The 21,219-nt window shown below is 32.0% G+C and overlaps 1 protein-coding gene across 6 annotated transcripts in view; it reads left to right on the forward strand.

Moving 5' to 3' along the window:
• The window catches only part of LOC124541038 (serine/arginine repetitive matrix protein 1), a 61,467-nt gene that overhangs the window by 15,237 nt on the left and 25,011 nt on the right, over positions 1-21,219 (forward strand). Inside the window, exons 1-2 of one of the 6 annotated variants that reach the window (XM_047118827.1) lie at positions 6,705-6,857; positions 10,155-10,250. The exons of 1 other annotated variant lie outside the window; for it this stretch is intronic. The gene's annotated coding sequence lies outside the window, so the exon portion shown is untranslated. Of the gene's footprint in view, positions 1-6,704; positions 6,858-9,997; positions 10,251-21,219 lie in introns of those variants that run through there. 4 more of the 6 variants (XM_047118828.1, XM_047118830.1, XM_047118831.1 and 1 more) reach the window with 4 other exon arrangements.

The following is a 21,219-nucleotide window of genomic DNA, read 5'->3' on the forward strand; positions in this document are numbered from 1 at the left end:
TTAATATATACGTATTGTTTTTATAATTGTATTGTTTTGTACGAGTTCAATCACCGAACGAAATAATTATAATTTTATAATTATCTTTATATTTGCTTTGTGGTGAGGCTTTGTACGTACCAATTTAACATCAGATATTCTACTACTTAGGAGTATTACTTATTGTTGTGTTCCTGTTTGAAGGGTGAGCCAGTGTAACTACAGGCACAAGGGTCATCTTAGTTCTCAAGGTTGTTGGTGCATTTGATATGCAAGGTATTAATAATATTCCTCCAATTTTTGATTGGTTTGACGTCGGCTTAACGGCCTTACTGGTAAATGTTTGTGTAGTCGCAAGTAGACTTGCTTATTGTTTCTCTTTCTTTCATCAGGAATTTGATATACCATAGAAGAAGACAAAAGTATTATCACATTACGCCTTATAACTGATACTGGCACAATAATATAATTCCAAGATATATCTTTGTGTTGTTGTTTGTTGAATTAAGTACGCTATCCAAAATTATCAATATTTATTTCTTATGTGAATATGATCTTTACACAAACGTACCGTGTAATATCATATGACCTGATATATTCGTCAATTTGACGCGTCGATTTACATGCACTTGCTTTCTCGAGTTGATCTGACGCGAGAATCTATAGCGACGAACAGCGTCAAATCCCGCGGGAGCTATTTCTATTGGTTGTGTAAATCGGCAGTAATCGGTTTTATTGAATTTGCCGATGCTACATCTAAGTTGTGTCGTACTATAATTATTTAACAATTTCTAACTTAATCTGTCAAACGCATCTGTGTTTCTGCACAGTCATGTGTATTATAATTTATCTTACACAGATTTCCTGACTGAAATCTGTCATAACATATCATTATCATAGTTATTTAATCTCATTATTACACACAGGAAAATTCGAGTTAAAAATAACGTTTTAATTAAAACAATTTACATAAGAAAGCTATGTCGTCATAAGACCTTTAACAATGAACAATAAAACTTACAAAATTATATAATGCTGTTTAATTGATGTTAACATTTTTTAACGCCAGTCTTTCAAGGGTTGTACAGTCGGACATAATAATTCATCTTCACCAGTCTTGGGTTTGATACTTTAGACATAAACAACAGTACGCAGTATTGTTGTGTTCCGGTTTGAAGGCTGAGTGAGCCAGTGTAACTACAGGCACAAGGGACATAACATATAATTTCCCAAGGATGGTGGCACATTGACGCTGTAAGGAATGGTTAATATTTCTTACAGCGTCATTGTCTATGGGTGATGGTGACCACTAACCATCAGGTGGCCCATATGCTCGTCCGCCAACCTATTGCATAAAAAAAAATTAGGCGTATCAGTCGATATCTTTGTAGATTTTAAATGGATATAAGTGACTCTATTATTAAGTATGATACTGTACACTGAGGGTAATCTTATATTAATAACTTGAAATCTTCTGCAACACTAAGTTGTAACTAAGCAATACGTTTGGAACATTTAAAAGTAATAATAGAAAATAAATTACTCGTATCACTAATAAATGTCGAGATGTTTTTTATAAGAAAACTAATCAAATGATCTCAAAATAGCCCAAAGTACAGGGTAATTTTATTGGTAATTTGCAAATTATTTTTCTTTAATAAAACATAAATACCCGTTCGTCACAATTATATTTTGGTTTAAATAAATAGTAACACTTGTTTAGACGACATAGGATTCAAATTTCAAGGTCGAACTTGTGTAACGTTAGCAAATGTAACCTTTTCAAACTAAACATTGCCGTCACATACATGAGCACTTGTCATGTCTTTATACCATTATCATTAATAATGATATTAAATTATATATGTATATTAATATAGGCTTAGTAATCATCTGAGATGCAACGGATTGGCAACGTTATACATGCAATATATGTTTAGTCATAGCTGATAATATATATATGTTTATTATACACTAAAAAAATTAATTAACTATAACCTTTTTTTGTAGAGTTGCTAAAATTATATTCAAATACAGCAATGAAAAAATACTCAACAGAAGACATCAACGCGCACGCGGCACATCCAATAAATATTTTTTTATATTGCATAATATATATGTACTTATTAAGTTTTAACATAGTAATAACTGATATATATTAACAATATACAGGTAAAAGCCGGTTCATTGTAAGAAAAAAAATTAAAATTATGTGTCCATCTGTATATCAGTAGAAAGTGCAGCGCTCTACTGAGCACGAATGTCTTCGTCACGTTGTCACGCGACGTGTTTGTATGTTTGTGTATGTTATAATCATTATCTTGGTATGATATAGTGTTCGATCGGACCCCGCTTTACTTTACATATTAGCAGTTAGAACTCTATCATAATAAAGTCACTTTAGGATTTGTAGAGATTTCGTAGTCTTATTTAAAACTGCGGTCTATCTATTTATTTACGGTCGCAAATACTAAAAGTAACATTTGTATGGTAAAGCCTCCCTTTGTTTAATTCCGGTTTAAAGGGTGACTGAACCAGTGTAGCTACACGCACAAGGTACATCATAGTTTCAAGGTCGGTGGCGCCTTGGTAGTGTACCATAGAGTATATTTATATTTTAGCTATTGTCTATGTGTTGTGATAACCACTTTTTTTTAAATATGTATATGTTGGACATCATCACATTACTCTGAACCCAATGTGAGCTAAAGCACTTGTGTTAACTCAACTAACTTTATTGAATAACTTGATTTAAAAAGCATTGCACTTTTTATTAATGGTCAAATTAAACAGTACCACCAGTTCGGAAAAAAACACCCTGACCTGAGAAGAACGACGGTACCAAAAACACCCAAACACGATAACATAGAAAATTAATGAACTTTTTCTACATCGAATCGGCCGGGAATCGAACCTGGGATCTTGGAGTGGCGCACCCAAGAAAGCTTGCGTACACACCTCTATATCAGATATCCCATTCCCTATCAATAGCCTAAAAAGTTGTTACTTAAAGTTTATCTGTTAAAATAAGCTGGATTTATTAATATTCTTAAAATGTTTTACGAATCTGACAAAACTCCAGATAACTTATAAAAAAAAATGAAAGAACAATGAAATGAATAAGAAAATTGTATTCGTGTTCGAAAAAGGAACTAGAAAAACAAGTTCCGTTCAATCAAGGAAATTCAATAGGAAATCACTTATGTAAACTTATAATTAGTTAACATAGGAAATACAGCCTAACACGGCATCATTAAGTGTGTTTATAGGCCAGACTCTAATACACAAACACGCTTCAACGAACATGATTATTTCGTTAATTCTATATTTGATAGTCTTCCTTGATCTTACTTATTTACTGTGTTTTATTATTGACATTTGTAGCTCTATCTTTATTATAAAATAGGCTTTGAGTTTCTTGGTTAAATCCTTGGAATCTCTAATTATTGATAGAGATAGCTGTAGGAGATAAAGTTATCTATCATGTTCTATACTACTTTGTTTTAGTATCGCTTCTGTGTATATATATGTTTATAGAAGATAAAAAGCGTGGAGTTAATACCTGTTGACTTCCAAGCAGGATATAATAATACAATTATGTATTAACTAACATGACATTGTATTTTTTAAATGTTTAAAAAGAGTAACTATTGAGAATCTTGCCGGTTCTTCTCGGTAGATTCTACTCTCCGAACCGGTGGTAGCTTTAATTAATTGTTAAATGGCGATTCAAAAGTGTTTATATAAAATGAATATATAATTACTACATATTATTTTAAAGTCTCGATAAGCCATCATCAAATCGGTTCAGCGGTTTGGTCATGCAGAGGACAGACAGACAGACAGAGCTACTTTCACATTTACAATATTAATATAGATTGAATGATATATCATCAAAAAACGAAGCTAATCTCAGATTGCCTTTAAATCCTGATGCAACAATACACCATGATGTATATGTAAATTATATGTTGTGTAATAAGCAAATTGTTATAGTATGTTAGAGTAAAAAGTTACTACCAGTTACCATCATATCAATGATTTATCTCTGTTACTTTTTCATATTTACAGTAATATTCTATAAAAAAATATCCAAAGAAATACACAAATGTTCATACATTCACAGAACCATTTACGATTAGATTATCCCTATATTAAAAGGATTGGAATATTTAGTATCAATTACGTAATTACATATAAATATATATATACTTACATTGGTATTTAAAAAAATAAATATTCCTCTACATTAGTCATTTATGTATACCAGGAAAAGTTTACGACCATGAACAGTCCCTTGAGGTACTCCAGTTATATTTCTTTGTACATTACTTCCACCAACCCGCATTGGAACAGCGTGGTGGATATGTTTCAAAACTCCATAAAGGGAGAGGAGGCCTTAGCCCAACAGTGGGAAATTTTAAGGTTGTTGTTGTAATTGTAAAAGTGAGAAAAGAAAATTAATTTATTGTTTACCGACTTAAAATAATTTGATAACGTATTTTGATTAAGAAAAATTCAAGCTTAATCAATAGTTGCATATTTACGTATAACCTTGTATGTTAATACTTTAGCCAATGTTTTAAGCTCACATATTTATATGTTATATAACAATCGTGTATCAACCGGTTATAAACATACTTAAAGTGTAAATTCGGAAGAAAGCCTTACAAAAATTTATTTTGATTTTACTTCTATAAACAGTTACATAAAACAAATACATGTTTTTAGAATTATTTACTTATAAATGTTATTCACATAAAAATAATGAAGGTGCTCGATAAGTTATAATCTATACATATAATAAAATTGGAGTGTCTGTTTGTAATACTAAAATAGCCCTTTTTTGCTCAATGTATACATGGTACATATACCAAAATAATATTATTCACAATTTTTGTTTGTCTGTTTGTTCCGGCTAATCTCTGGAACGGCTGGACCGATTTTGACGGGACTTTCACTGGCAGATAACTGATATAATTTAAACTTAGGCTACAGTAATATTATTCTTTGTCAAATTCACAAACGCGTACAAGGTCGGGGGAGAGCTAGTTATATATATGTATAGTATTTAAAAGCTAAAACGAAAATATTTCATAACATTCGTCTTTCAAATAAAACTCAATCGGGCGTCTTATTTATGTTAATGCAAGTTTCTTGCGCCTGCGCAACCAGCTGCATTGTCCGTCGCACGCAATCTAGTAGGATGTTCTCAATTCTTGTACACCGCGGACAGTCCCGTGGAAATTACGTCACAAGATAGAGAAAGTAGGTGTGGAAATATATTTAAATTAAGAACTATTACATATTTAGGTACATAATGTATATTTTTTAATGCGATAATTACCGTCGAATTGATATATGTCAATAGTGATATAGATGTATCTTTGTTTCATAACTGTTGCTATTTATTTAATCATAAATTTGAGGAGAGGTGTTTTAAGAGGTGTTTGCTTAGCGGGTCTTGTAGATTAGCTTAACATATAAACAATTTAAAAAATAGATAAAGATAAAAATATAGATTATAAGTTTATTTTATGTTTGCGTTCTCGAAGCTTCTAGATATTTTAATAGTTTATGAGGAAATATAAATATTCTAAATTTAAATTTTATTTATGATTCATATATTCACATAACATTAAATCTAAACCAATATTTATTGGTTGAGTTTTAGTGAAGGTCAAATGACAATTCTGTGGAAAAAACCAGTCGTATAACCGGTTTAAACCGGTTCATTAATTATGTTTTCGTTTTCATTTTATATGAAATCCTTGATATTTAATATTACGAGGAATTAAAATTGTGTTATATAGATCAATAAATGAAATATATTCAATTGTAATGAATATGAATTAGTATAACTTATTCATGAATAGTTTACTGCGAATTTTTGTATCAATAATATTGCATACAAATTTGTATCTTTTGTTGATATCTTGGAAATTAGTGCAATAATATAATTAAAAAAATAAGGCTGTTTCATTTGTCGTCCAGATAATCTGACTTACGAATCAATAAGGAAACGCTGCTAGCATTCCTGCTACCATTTCGCGCGGTAATGATTTTACAACAGTGTTTTGCTGAATATTAAACTAAATGTTAATTTATTCTGCAAATCTTTGATAAATTATTACATGTGATAAGTTAATAAATTTATCAGAGTGGTGTATTTTAAATATATAAAATGGTTAATAATGTAATATACTTATATATAAACGTTTTGGACTCTCGAGAAAATTGCCCTGTACATATTTATGTCATATACAGTGACTAAAATACTTGAATCTTAACCAAACTGCAGTTTTAACCCAATAAATCGGACTTTCCGGTTTCTTAAATAGTGGTTATATTTTCTTTCGTGTTCGGTCAGGAACGAAAACATTGTAAGGAAACCTGCATGTGTTTAATTTCAACGAAAACACCACCTCGGATTGGAGCAAAGTTGTGGATCTTTGCAGATTTCCGTCATATTTACTGTTATCTTGAATGTAATTTATATTAAAAAAAAGATTTAGTATGTATACAAAAAAAATATAGGAGTTCCTCAAGGGACATTACATGGTCCCATATTTCTTCTCATATATATCGTTGGTTAAGTAGTGCTTCCTTTATACTTCCTTATCTATACAAGCTTGTAATATCACATATGATAAATTTTATAAACGTCCTTGCTTTTATTGAACGACGAATGCGTCGAAATGTCTCCCTCCTTGAACACTTCCTAGATGGTCACCCTACGCCCCTCTCTCTCGCCTCGAGTCGAATCCGCTAGTAGACGGCAAGTCGTTTGAAAGTAAGGTACTGTCGTATTCAAATATAAGACTGTGAAAATGTACTGAGATCTGTGATTTTGAGTGTTGAGTTTGAATTTTATAAAGGTAGTATTTTTATTTGCTTTTCGGTTGTTCATTATAGTTTTAAGGTTTGATTTTGAAACGTTTTTGATATTTTATTCGACGTTTTCCTTTATTATTTGTATTGATTATTAAGGCATTTATAATTTGATATCGTTTTATTATAAATCATTTTTAAATCTGATATTAGCAAGTGTTTAATAATTGATAACAATAATTAAATTTCTGATACATTTATTTAAACAAAATATTTTGTGAATAAAAATTTTATTTGTAAATTTTTATCATCTAAGTACAGACAGACCGTTCAAGGCTTTCGTTCATTGAATTGTTTTTTGTGATTCTATCCACGTACTCACTACTATATTGCCTCAACGCACAGTCAAACGAGTTACTTAAGAACTTGCTACTTTATTTGCGTAGACAATGGAAAACTATAATTTATCAGTTCCTCGTTTTGAACAAATATATATTGGAATTTTAGCGACACAGATTAGCTATATCTTCAGACAACATATATAATTTGTATAACATAGTACATATACTTGTGATAAAACACAATTTATTAATAAGGTGGTCCATTAAATATATTATTGATGATAAAAAAAATAATATATAAAATAATGCCATTCATTTAATGCCATTCATTTTTTAACGTATACATATATAATCATGGGTTATTTAATTTGTCTATCTGTCTTTTTCCTGTTATAAATAAACTTAAAAAAAATCCTTGACAATTTAAAAAAAACTTTTACATACAAAAAAGTTATGAAGTGTCTTTTACCAAAAGATATTTTTTCCTTTTTCTTTTCCAAAAAATAGACTTTTTCCAAAAATAAATAACATTTTATTTGTCTGTGATTTTAAAATTTCGTGACACGGAAATTACTGAATCGATTTTGATTAAACTAGATCAACAAATAGGTTATATTACGATTTACCTATCTGCATTATTTATGTTGCAAATAAGAGGCTTTTAAAAAAATAATTAACTAATAAAATAAGCTCATTAATTGTAGATTGTAAAATCGCAAAGAACTAAATCAATTCTAAATTATATCAGATTTAATAATTACGTGTATATAAGTTGGAAGGAAGTTTGTTTAACGTCCGCCGTATGATTTAGTGTTACTTGTTTCCCCCGGGTTTGCGTAATCAGAACTGCGTCGCGACTGACAGGAGACGCAAAGCCTGACACGGCTTTTTTTAATTGAAGTTCTCTTGGTAGTACCGCGATGGCCCAGTGGTTAGAACGCGTGCTTAACCAATGATTGCGGCTTCAATTCCAGGCCGCTGAATTTTAATGTGATTTATTTGTGTTTATAATTCATCTCGTAATCGATGAAGGGAAACATCGTGAGGAAACCTGCATACCTCATAGGCGAAAGCTGTTGAAAGAAAATATATAATAATAAATGTTGATATTTTTGGGACCAAATGCAAAGTATAATAGTATATTTTTTATTCAAAACAGCAGAAACACGTGTTCAATCTTGATGTCAATATTCAATATTTTAATTCTTAGAAATAACAAAACCATCTCATTTGTCAAATGTTATAAATCGACATATTTGATACGCCATTTTGATTCATGCGTCCTTAAAACATTATAATTAATGGAGTTAATATCGCATATCACCTTCTGTGTTATTTGCGTTAGCGTTCTGCGGTTTCGATTTCATACTTTACGATACATATAGTAAAATTGGAGTGTCTAATTGTAATATTAAAATACTAAATTTTACTTACTACTTACTTTTACGCTTTTTACTAAATGGATCACATATTCTAAAATATCAATATGTTTTTTTTATTTTTGTCTGTCTATCTGTTTGTTCAGCTCTGGAACGGCTGGACCGATTTTGACGGGACTTTCAAAAATGACTTATTGTTAAATTCAAACGCAAAGAGTAAAGTAGCAGCCCGTAATTTTCCCACTGCTGGGCTAAGGCCTCCTCTCCCATTAAGGAGAGTTTTTGGAACATATTCCACCACGCTGTTCCAATGCCGGTTAGTGGAATGCACATGTGGTAATTTAAAACTATACACTATATGTATTATATACAAACGGAAAACAAAAACTAATCTACTGCATCGAGGAAGTAAATGAATACACGTAGAATAATAATAGGTATTAATGATGTTAAAATACATATAAGTGAATGTGTATACATTTGTCCTGCTTTCACACGACTCCCAGATTTAGTTTGGTAATACTTTGATTATATAAATCGATGTAACATTGCATCGTTGAAAATTAACAATTATGTTTTAATACTAACTATGCCCCTGACTTGTTCGCGATTGCTGAGATGACCCAGTTGTTAGAACGCGTGCATCTTAACCGATGATTGCTTGTTCAAACCCAGGCAAGCATCACTATATATATGTACTTAATTTGTGTTTATAATTCATCTCGAGTTGGGCGGTGAAGAAAAACATCGTGAGGATACCTGCATGTGTTTTATTTCATAGAAATTCCGCCACATGTGTATTCCACCAACAGCGTGGTGAAATATGTTCGAAACATTCTATTCAAAGGGAAAGGAGATTAGCCCAGCAGTGGGAAATTCACAGGCTGTTGTTGTTGTTTGTTTTTTGTTGCTTCTGTAGGAATAGTGTCACATATATATTTAACTAAAATGTACACGCTTTGACAACAGTATCCTAAAAAAATGTTTAAAAATTTGTCAAAGATAAAGTTAATTTTTTATTTAAATAATTAACTTATATAACAAAATTGATGTTGATTTCTCTTTTTTTTTAATTATCTGTGCTATTTTCAATTACAGCGTGCCGTTCAAATAGATTCGATTTGTTTTTATTTTATATTTATGATGCAAATCACTACACAGTATAAAACAAAGTCGCTTACCGCTGTCTGTCCCTATGTATGCTTAGATCTTTAAAATTACGCAACGGATTTTGATGCGGTTATTTTGAATAGATAGAGTGATTCGAGGGGAAGATTTTTGTTTATAATACATGGACGATATAAAGAAACATTGATAATTTTAGAAGTTTTTAACGTGATGTCGTAATTAAAAAAAATCTACAGTATATTTAGTATCAGCACCCGTGCGAAGTCGAAACGGTTACTTACGTATAAAATATATTGAATATATGTAATTTTTTTTTAATAGGATATATATGAATTACAGATTAAAAATAATCAATGCAATCAACCGAAAAGCAAAATAAAGGAGCTATTAAAGTACTACTCGATTTCATAAAAGATTTCCTCTATATTTATTTGAAATTTTCTCTGTACGCGATATTTGTTTACATTGTATTTTATTATTATGATTTGTATTTTAGTTAATGTGTAATCTGTGTTAATTACGAGACTATGTGTGCTGTGAAGTGAAAAGTGCGCAAGAAACATATATATTGTGCTTTTAAAGAGATATATCGGTAAGTGTAATTGTTGTTTAATTAATTTTTCATTTACAGTAGTGTACTGGCATTCATTTACTCTATAGTTTGACGATTTCCGTGGTCGAGTGGTACACCGGTAGTGTACACCGGTTTTCATAGGCCACTCCGAAATCCCGGGTTCGATTCCCGGCTGAGTCGATGTAGATTATTAGTTTTCTATGCTGTCTCGGGTCTGGGTGTTTGTACCGTCGTTCTCCTGATTTTCCATAACACGAGTGCTTTAGCTACTTACATTGGGATCAGAGTAATGTATGCGATGTTACCTCATACTGACAGTTATGACATTAGGAAACGTCAAATACAAACATTACATCTCTTTCTGATTATCTCTATCTTTTTCTCTCTTATAGACGTTTGTATTAATTTACGGATTTTTAGATAATCATATTTATTTCTTGACAACTATGTTGATATCATTGTGTCTTTTAAAACATTTAATAAAATAAACAACGCTAATTTAGAAATCGAAACGATCTTTTAATTAGGTGGTCAAAAATGTGGTCACCATCCCAATAAAAATTGACTATGTACCAAATACTAAACATCCTGTCAATGTACCACCAAATTTGGATACCATGTTATTTACGACCGTTATGTCTGTTGTGATATATCACAGCCTTCGAAACAGAAACAGTAATAAGTATTAAGTTTTATGCTGAAATATTTGACTAACCAGAGGACCTTGCACAAAACTATACAACCAAAAGATCAGTGTCAGTAGAGTTAGTAGATATATTTAGTTTTGTATTTGAATTGTTGTCGTTTGGATTTATAATCCTATTAAGAATCTCAAATTGCTTTATTCAATATTGAAGCATTTTTAAATGGTGAAAAAGAGTTGAGTTTCTCGCCGGTGCTTCTCGGTAGAATCTACTTTCGGAACCGGTGTCAGCTTCATTTAATTGTAAAATGACGATTCAAAAGTGCTTGTAAAAGCCTTCTTGAATAAAGTTTATTTTGATTTGATTTGATTTCACTTACTTATAATACACATTTAATTTATTAACATAAGAATTAATAACATTAAATGCTTAAGTTTATACAAATATGAACGATAACATAACTAGACTCTGTATAAATCTTGACCGCGTGCAATGGTGGCAAGAATGCTTGCGGCGTTTCCCCATTGAATCGCAATTCCGATCCTCTGGGCGAGCGAACCAGCCCTCCTGTCACCAGTGGAGGCAATGAGGCGAAGTGTTATAATTATATTACTTACTTATTGATGGTCAAATTAAACACTACCACCGGTTCGGAAACACCCTGACCTGAGAATTACCGGCGAAAGAAACTCAGCGGTTTTTTTTTAATTTAATTAAATACATATATTGAATATAAAATAATAGAAAGAGTTTCTGTACTAGCACAAAGATTTGTGCACTATTGTGCACATATACATATGTCACACCTGTGCATAACCCCCTAGCTTCTGAGTCCTTCTACAAATCGGTCAAAAAGATAAGATAAATATTTCATAAATTATATTTTGTAACGCTTATTCGTTTTTACGATAGTTTTGCAATAACAGTGAGTAAAAGCGTTTGTTAATCGGGCACTAGTGATGTAACGGTTCTATCGATAATCGATTTGTACAGCCGTGTTGATCTCTGATAGAATCTTACGATTGGAGTTTATAATTATTTTGTTAATTTCGTTGATCATTTTAACGATGATAATTTCAATATATATAAAACTGTTCCGTTACTGACAGACAACGCACAGCCTAAACCACTGGACCTAGATACTTGAAATTTGGCACACGTATGCCTTGATTATCCGAGAGGTGCACTAAGAAGGGATTTTTCGAAATTCCCACGGGATAGGGATTAAATGGGATTTATATTTTCGGACCAAAGTAGCTCTATCTCCGTAACTATAATTATTAGGGGTTTCAAATTGAGCACGCAAGTAGGTTATAACAACAACTAAAAGCTATTTTTAGGATATTTCAGAATTCCCAAGGGATAGGGAATAAACGGGACTTGTATTATATAATACTTATAACAAGTGCTGACAGACTGATTATCATTGTCGCCGACCGTTAACTATTAAAGTTAGGGCCTTGAAATTTGGTAGGTAGGTTGGTGGAATGTATATGTGGCAGAATTTCGATGAAATTAGACACATGCAGGTTTCCTCACGATGTTTTCCTTCACCGCCGAGCATGAGATGAATTATAAACACAAATTAAGCACATATATACAGTGGTGCTTGCCTGGGTTTGTTCTGGCTAACCACTGGGTCATCTCAGTTCTTTTAATTAACGTTTTATAGTGTCCATTTTAAGTCTATTTAACACAAAAAAGATATACTAACATATTTTTTTATATATATGTTATTGAACTTGCGATATCTGGCAACAATCCAAGGATGAAAGTAAGCTACGAATACAAAACACTAAAGACAAATAGCGTCTCTTTCATTTAATAAAAAAATGTAGTATGTTAGAGAGAGACAAATATAGTTTGAAATGACATTGGTTCAAGAATTTAACCCTGAGTTCTTTATCAGTATATGAAAGTTGAAAAATGTCGTAAGTCTATTATATGTTTATATACAGAATTGCTAACAATTCCAATTTCGATATGCCATTTGTCATATATACCAGTTTACCAGAGTGGCATAAAATCCCTAGTTCGATTTCCAGCTGAGTCGATGTAGAAAAAGTTTTTTTTTATGGTATAGGTTGGCAGACGAGCATATGGGCCACCTGATAGTAAGTGGTCAACATCACCCATAAACAATGACGATGTAAGAAATATGTGCCACCAACCTTGGGAACTAAGATGTCATGTCCCTTGTGCCTGTAGATACACTGGCTGACTCACTCTTCAAACCGGAACACAACAATACTGAGTACTGTTATTTGACGGTAAAAGAACTAATGAGTGGTAGGTTCATTAGTTTTCTATGTTGTCTTGGGTCTGGGTGTTTGTACCGTCGTTACTTCTGATTTTCCGTAATATAAGTACTAGCTACTTACATTGGGATCAGAGTAATGTATGTGATGTCCAATATTTATATTTATAATGACGTACCAACCCCAAAGCCTCCCAAAGTTGCTTAAAGCCTTTTATTCTTCTTCCTGATTGGAGATACTAATTTGGAGATTAATTAATACTGTACTAAAATGGATTATGAATACAGGAGTTATCATGATATCAATACGTCATTTATATTGCCTTAATCTAAACATTAAAAACAATCACTTCAACAAACACACACACACACGTCAAGGTTGCAAGTAAATACTTACATACCATAATTTCCTTTTTATTCTGTCTTTTTCTATAAATTTAACTTTCAAAATGGCCGCTCGACGGATAAAAATTACCATAAACCGAACATCGATCGTATAGTTTTATTTTATTTGCAAAATGTCATGAACCAGTAAAGGCTACTTGCTCAAGATCGTTCGGACGCGCTATAATACAGACTTACGATTGTTTAGATATTTTATATGTTTAATTTTAATAAAAAAGTCTTTAAGTGAGACTTGAAATATTGTTACTGATTGCAGAATTAATGCATTTTAAACAAACTACATTATATGAAAAAAATCTTAATAATATTATTTTCTAGGTATAAGCTATTTAAATAGCATTCCAAAATCAATAAACTAAGGATTTTGGTTTCTTGAGAAAATCAAAGCTTGGTAATTTTTAAAAAAAACATCTAATAAAAAAACGATTTGGCACTTCTACAGATTAGTTAGTCTCTGGAACCCGACGGCCTTGTTGTCTCAACTAAATGAACGTTAAATTTATAGATCTTATTCCAACGTCATAGAATTCAAAATATCCAACAAATTTTAGTATTTATTTTATTATTTGGACCTTAATCCGTTTGAAATAGAATTCATAATTAAATGTCAATTCATTACAAGTTTGAGATTCACAAATAGATTTGTGAAGTTTTCTTTTACCGAAAGAGTACAAATGTGTTATTTTTCCACGAAAATTATACCTTATTTTTAGTGAGGTTGAGTTCAAAATCTAAAATCATTAAGGCCGTCACTTATGACCTTACGGATATTGTGTTTGATGTATACAGGAAAATTATATAATCTGTCAACTTTCAAGAATTACTGGACGAAAATCGAAATATTTTTAAACAAATCTATTTTAGGATATATCTATATGTTTACTGTATATATATATATATATATATATATATATATATATATATTTGTGTTTAACATATATTGCTTATATACAATAAACGGTTATAATACGAAACGAAATTTTGTAATGAAATATTAACTATAACACAACTTATACGTCAAAAAATCGATGGATAACAGGTTTGAATCTCGAGTAATCAATTTTTTTGTGGACTATTTTAACAGTTAATTCTGGACAGTTCAAATTAACAATACAATGATTCAAAATCATATCACAAAACGCACGTGACGTCGTGAGAGTTATCAAAAGGCTCTCGTGACTGAGACCATATTACATCTCTTTCCCTCAACCAACATATTAACGTGCCAAAAAGAGACGAAGCTACATTGACCTAAAATTCCTAAAACTCGATAATCATCATTAATAAGGAATCGATTCACATATAAACTTCGTAATAACGTCAAAAACTGTCAGCCCATCGGAAATATCGTGTCGAAGCGCCGTTATGTAATAACGTAATTACATAACCTCTATTATTGTAAGCCGGTCAAGAGTTATACTGTAAGGTATTGTAAAATAGGGTTTAGTAAAGATGTTTCGTTAACTTGCTATGATATAATCGAAGATGTAATCGAAGATGTAATCTATGGTTATTTTAATAACTATCTGCACCCCGTTAAAAGGTTATTATTGTAGCCTATGTTATTCCTTGTTATTTCGACTTTCTGCTAGTTAAAGTCCTGTCAAAATCCCGCCCAGCCGTTACTAGAGATTAGCCGGATCAACCAGACAGACAAAATTGTAAAAAAATGTCATTTTGGTACATATATATATATAAAAGTATTTTAATATTACAAACACAGACTCCAACCAATAGAGATCCGAGATGGCCCAGTGGTTAGAACGCGTACACTTTAACCGATGATTTCGGGTACAATCGCAAGCACCACTGGATTTTCATGTGCTTATGATTCATCTCGATCTCGTCGGTGAAGGAAAACATCGTGAGGAAACCTGCATATAACTAATTTCAACGAAATTCCGCCACATGTGAATTCACCAACCCACATTGGTGCAGCATGATAGAATATGCTCCTAGCCTTTTCCTTGAAAGGAAAGGCTTTAGCACAGTAGTGGATAATTAACAGGCTATTACTAGACAATTAACAATATCTAACAGCGCCATTAAGCCATGATTATTTGGAGTTTGCCTTTGTTGCCTTAGTTTGTTGGTGCCTGTAGTCACACAGGCATTCTTAGTACCTGTCAAATCGAAACAAAATAATACTAATTAGTGCTGTTTCTCTAACTATACATATGTAAATTGGATGGTATATAGATGGTCGCTCATAAAGCCTTACCATCAAATAAACAAATGTCATGGCTGGTACTTAGATAAGAGCATTAAAACAGACAAGTTTGTAAGCGAAAAAATAAACTATTTAAGTTTATTATAACATAGATATGCAAAATTATAGAGATGACATTAAGAAAAACAATTAACTTGATGACGTGATTTCTTATTCAGATAAATATGCTAGAATTTAATTAGTATTTTTTTAAGTTACTCTTCATCAACATTTAAACGTACAATCATGTTAGTTAAATACAATTATATGTATGTAAGATATCCTGCCTGGAAACAGTCAAAGAAAGTGACGTAACAGTTGCATCTTTAACGGTCATTCGTTCATTCGTTCGTCCACAAATTGGGTCAACGCAACCTTTTTTGCGAGGAGTTGCTAATTCATTTACCAAACAGAAACCTGTTCAAACATATATTATATAATATTGACATTTAAAAATTGTAAATAACAAGCAATCAACGCGACCTCCTAGCCTACTTCGTAACAGATAGTTATGTATTTATACTTTATGTAAATATACAGTTGTAACACAAAGGCAATTGTTTATTTTATTACATAATGTTTACACATATGTATACATAGATTAGAATGGATGATATACATACAATATTGATAAATAAGATATATTACTCAATACAAGGATAAAGAGCTGAGATGGCCCAGTGGTTATAAAGCGGCATCTTAACCGATGATTTCGGGTTCAAAACCAGTCAAGCACCTTTATATATATGTGCTTAATTGTGTTTATAATTCACCTAACGAAGGAAAGCATCGTGAGGAAACCTGCCTGTGTCTAATTGCATTGAAATCAAAAAAATCAAAATCAAAATAAACTTTATTCAAGTAGGCTTTTACAAGCACTTTTGAATCGTCATTCTACAATTAAGTGGAAATACCACCTGTTCCACAAGTGAAATTCTGCCACATGTGCATTAAAGCAATTGGAACAGCGTGGTGGAATATGTTCCAAGCCTCTCCTCAATGGGAGAGGAGGCCATTAGCCCAGCAGTGGGAAATTTATAGACTGTTTTTTTTACTCAATACAAGATTATAACTAAGATAAAAAGGCTAAGGCTTCGTATTTGTTGATTTATGTTTATAAAAAGTTAATATTGTAACTGAAATGCTGGAATAGTAAATCAACTGAGTTTCCTGCTCTTCTCGGTCGAATCTACTTTCCGTACCTGGTTTAAAATTGAATATAAGACTGTAACATAATACAAAAGTCCTTTTCTTATCTTAATTCAGGATACTTAGATAACGAATATTTTCAAAAAATCTATATTTCTATTAAAAGTGCGTAACTCTTGCTGTCTCTTTGTTGCTCTTACACGACCAAACCGCTGAACCGAATTTGATGAAATTTATTATGAAGCAAACTCCAAGAAAGACCATGGGCTACTTTATAGCCTGGCACATGACAACCAACAGCCTAAAACGCGAGCGACGCTGTAAGAAATATTAACTATTCCTCACATTGTCAATGTGCCACCAACCTTGGGAACTAAGATGTTATGTCCCTTGTGCCTGTAGTTACACTGGCGCACTCACCCTTCAAACCGGAACACAACAATACTGAGTACTGCTATTTGGCGGTAGAATAACTAGTTATTAATAAATTTAATTAAATATCTTATTCTCTAATATTAAATAATAATAATTATCTATTAATAATATAGTATCGCAATTTATTTGGAATTTTTTTAATGATATTTTTTTACATTTCAAAAGCGAATACGAAACGTAAAATCGAATACAAATCTACCAGTAGTATAAAACGACGGTTTATGTTAATACATCAGTAAGGTACCGCTGTATCCGTCTTTTGTCTTCGAATTTGTGATTTTATATTTCAATATGACAGAAAATACAGTATTTGAAAGGTCAGGGTAATCTTGTTAGTGTATAGCACGACGCAAATTAGATGTAACATCGGCAAAACTCGTAAAACCGATCACATCCGAATTAAGTACGCTATCTAAAATTGACAATATTTATTTCTTATGTGAATATGATTTTTACACAAACGTAATAACTTGTGATATCATATAACCTAATATATTCGTTAATTTACACGCACTTGCTTTCTCGGGTTGAACTGACGCGAGAATCTATAGCGACGAATAGCATCGAATGGCGCGATAGGAAGCTATTTCTAATGGTTGTGTAATTCGGCAGTAATCGGTTTTATTGAATTTGCCGATGCTATATCTAAATTGTGTCGTACTATATCTACTCGTCAGTGATTGCACTGTCAAACAGTCATCATTTGTCTGTGTGTGTGTCAATACGGTCTTAAGAGATACTACACAGTTAAGTAAGTAACTCCTGAACTATTAAAATATTGATGATTATATTCACAAATATAGCGCAAATTTTCAAATGAGTTTTTTGGTTTCTAATTTATGGTATTTTTTAATAGTGGTTTTAATACTTAATATATTTGATCGGTGATAGCTCAAATTGTTTAAGGATCTTAATTGATGATTCTGAGTTCAAATCCGGGGGAAGAACTACGGAGTTCATGCTTGATTTGTGTTTATAAATCTCGTGCTTATATTGTAATCTCATCTGTTTACTTATTTGATTAGTGTAGAAGTTAAACAACTTATCACTAAACACTAAAAATCAACAAACGATGTAGGTAACATTCAAAATGATATATTCAATGTTGTTTACACAAACAACATTTTTTTATGCTATTGGTTGCATATGGGCCACCTGATGGTAAGTGGTCACCACCCATCGACAATGGCACTGTAAGAAACATTAACCATACCTTACATCGCCAATGCGCCATCAACCTTGGGAACTAAGATATTATGCCCCTTGTGGCTGTAGTCACACTGGCTTACCGGAACACAACAATACCAAGTATTGTTGTTTGGCGGTAGAATAACTGATGAGGGGGTGGTACCTACCCAGACGGGCTAGCACAAAGCCCTACCATGTCAGTAAATAGAAAGTTTATGATTGCATGTTAAATAAACTTTACGAGTGAGCGGTACACTTCATTAATTGCTAATCCTAATTGCTAATCAGGAATTGCATTAATTAATCATCAAATATCAATTACCTTAATAATCATGACCGCGTGGAATCGTGGCAAGAATTCTGGCACGACTTGTACACTGAGCCGAGATGGTCCAGTGGTTAGAATATGTGCATCTTAACCGATAATTGCGGGTTCAAACCCAGACAAGCACCACTGTATTTTCATGTGCTTATTTTGTGTTAATAATTCATCTCGTGCTCGGAAGTGAATCAAACCTGCATGTGTCTTATAAAGTAATTGTGCCACATTTGTATTCCACAAACACGTATTGGAACAGCGTAGTGGAATATGCTCCGAACATTCTCCTCAAAAGAAAGAGGCTACTATATATATATGTACTTATTTGTGTTTATAATTCATCTCGTGCTCTGCGGTGAAGAAAAACATAGTGAGGAAACCTGCATGTGTTTAATTTCATCGAAATTCTGCCACATGTGCATTTCAACAACCCGCATTGGTGTTTCAAAAGGCGTGGTGCAAAATGTTCCAAACCCTCCTCCTCTCCCATTAAGGAGAGGAGGCCTTAGGCCTTAATGAGAGAGGAGTCCTTAGCCCAGCACTGGGAAATTTACCGGCTACTTGTTGTCTGTATTCTGTCAAGTACGTATACCAGTGATCAGTTGTATAAACTAACATTTTTTATTATATTTTAATGTTCCATTCGATTCCTTTATGAGGAGGAATGAAGACCATGTTGTAAGGACGGTCTTGAAAATGGATGTGGATGGATATAGAGGTAGAGGACGACCAAGGAAACGATGGATGGATTGTGTGAGAGACGATATGGTTAGAAAGAATGTTACTTGTGAGATGACGTCTGACAGAGAAGTATGTAAGTAGACATGCTGTGCTGACTCCAAATAAAATTGGGATAAGAACAGGAGGATGATGATAACAGTTCTTAATGAATATACATTTGTCAGAACACTATTACACTTAACAACTTATATATACTTTAATTTTACTTCCAAACTTTCGATAGCTATTATTAAAATGTATTAAATAGACTTGATTTGACTCAATTTAATTTAAAATACTATTATTTAAAATTAAGTCGTGTTCATGACCTAAATTATGTAATGACGCAATCAAGTTGACAATGAGTAACTTATGATTAAATAATATTTAACCTTTTTTTATATTATAATAAAAAGTAACAGTCAAAGACCTATGTTAAAAAAATAATTAAATTGTTAGTTTGTATAACCATTGTGATTAGTATTTTTTAAATAGGTAGGCTGACTGGCAATTAAGCCTTATTTTAAATGTCCATTGACACCAACCTTGGTAACTATTATGACTCACCACCAAGTGTCAGAATCCGTACACCACCCCGGTGGCATTTCTATAATTATTATCATTATCATAACACAGTTTAAAACAAAGTCGCTTACCGCTGTCTGTCCCTATGTATGCTTAGATCTTTAAAATTACATAACGGATTTTGATGCGGTTTTTTTCAATAGATAGAGTGATTCGACAGGAAGGTTTTTGTATATATCACATGGAAATTATATAAAAGAAATACTGATAATTTTAGAAGTCTATTGATGTAGTAAATAAATAAAGTCGACAGCATATTTAGTATGAGCATTACCCTTGCGAAGCCGGGGCGCTAATTTTACCTATAAAATAATTGTATTTGCAATTACTTTAAAAAAATTTTTTATTTTATTTTTATTAGGACAACCTCACATGAAACCTACAATATCACATGAATAATAAATAACATTTAAAAATTATCAAAGTAAAAGGTTCTACTATTTACAGGTAGTCTCAACGTGCGTATTATTGAAAATATAAATCAAACATTATTTTATAAAATTATATAATAGAAAGTAAAAACATATGATTAAAATTGAGCACAAATAAAATTCTTTATTATTTCATTGAATAGAGGGCGACTTTCGTGACATATGTCTAAATCATTTACTATTATACTGATCGTGATGTATAACAACCTCCTAATTCCTGCTAGTTGCGTTTTCCAAAATCTGGTATAAAAGAAATGGTTATAAACAACAACAACAGTCTGTAAATTCCCACTGCTGGGCTAAAGGCCTCGTCTCCCTTTGAGGAGAAGGTGTGGAACATATTCCACCACGCTGTTCCAATGCGGATTGGTGGATGTTTATAAAACATTTACTTAAAATATGATCTATTATTTTAAAACCTAAGTTCGAACTAAAGTTGAGTAAGTGAACGGCAAACGCGCGCCGACTTTCAAGTGACAAAAACGATTTTGAAACACACCGACCTGAATACGTGAATTATTGATGAAGTTTTGTAATGTTTGTCGCGGCGCTTGATAATGAATACGCCGCTCGATATAAATATTATTAGAGAAAGATTTAAAAGCTAAAATAAATAAATAAATATTGGACAACATCACATACATT

This window comes from Vanessa cardui, chromosome 27, assembly GCF_905220365.1.
Source record: "Vanessa cardui chromosome 27, ilVanCard2.1, whole genome shotgun sequence".
Lineage (NCBI taxonomy): Eukaryota > Metazoa > Arthropoda > Insecta > Lepidoptera > Nymphalidae > Vanessa > Vanessa cardui.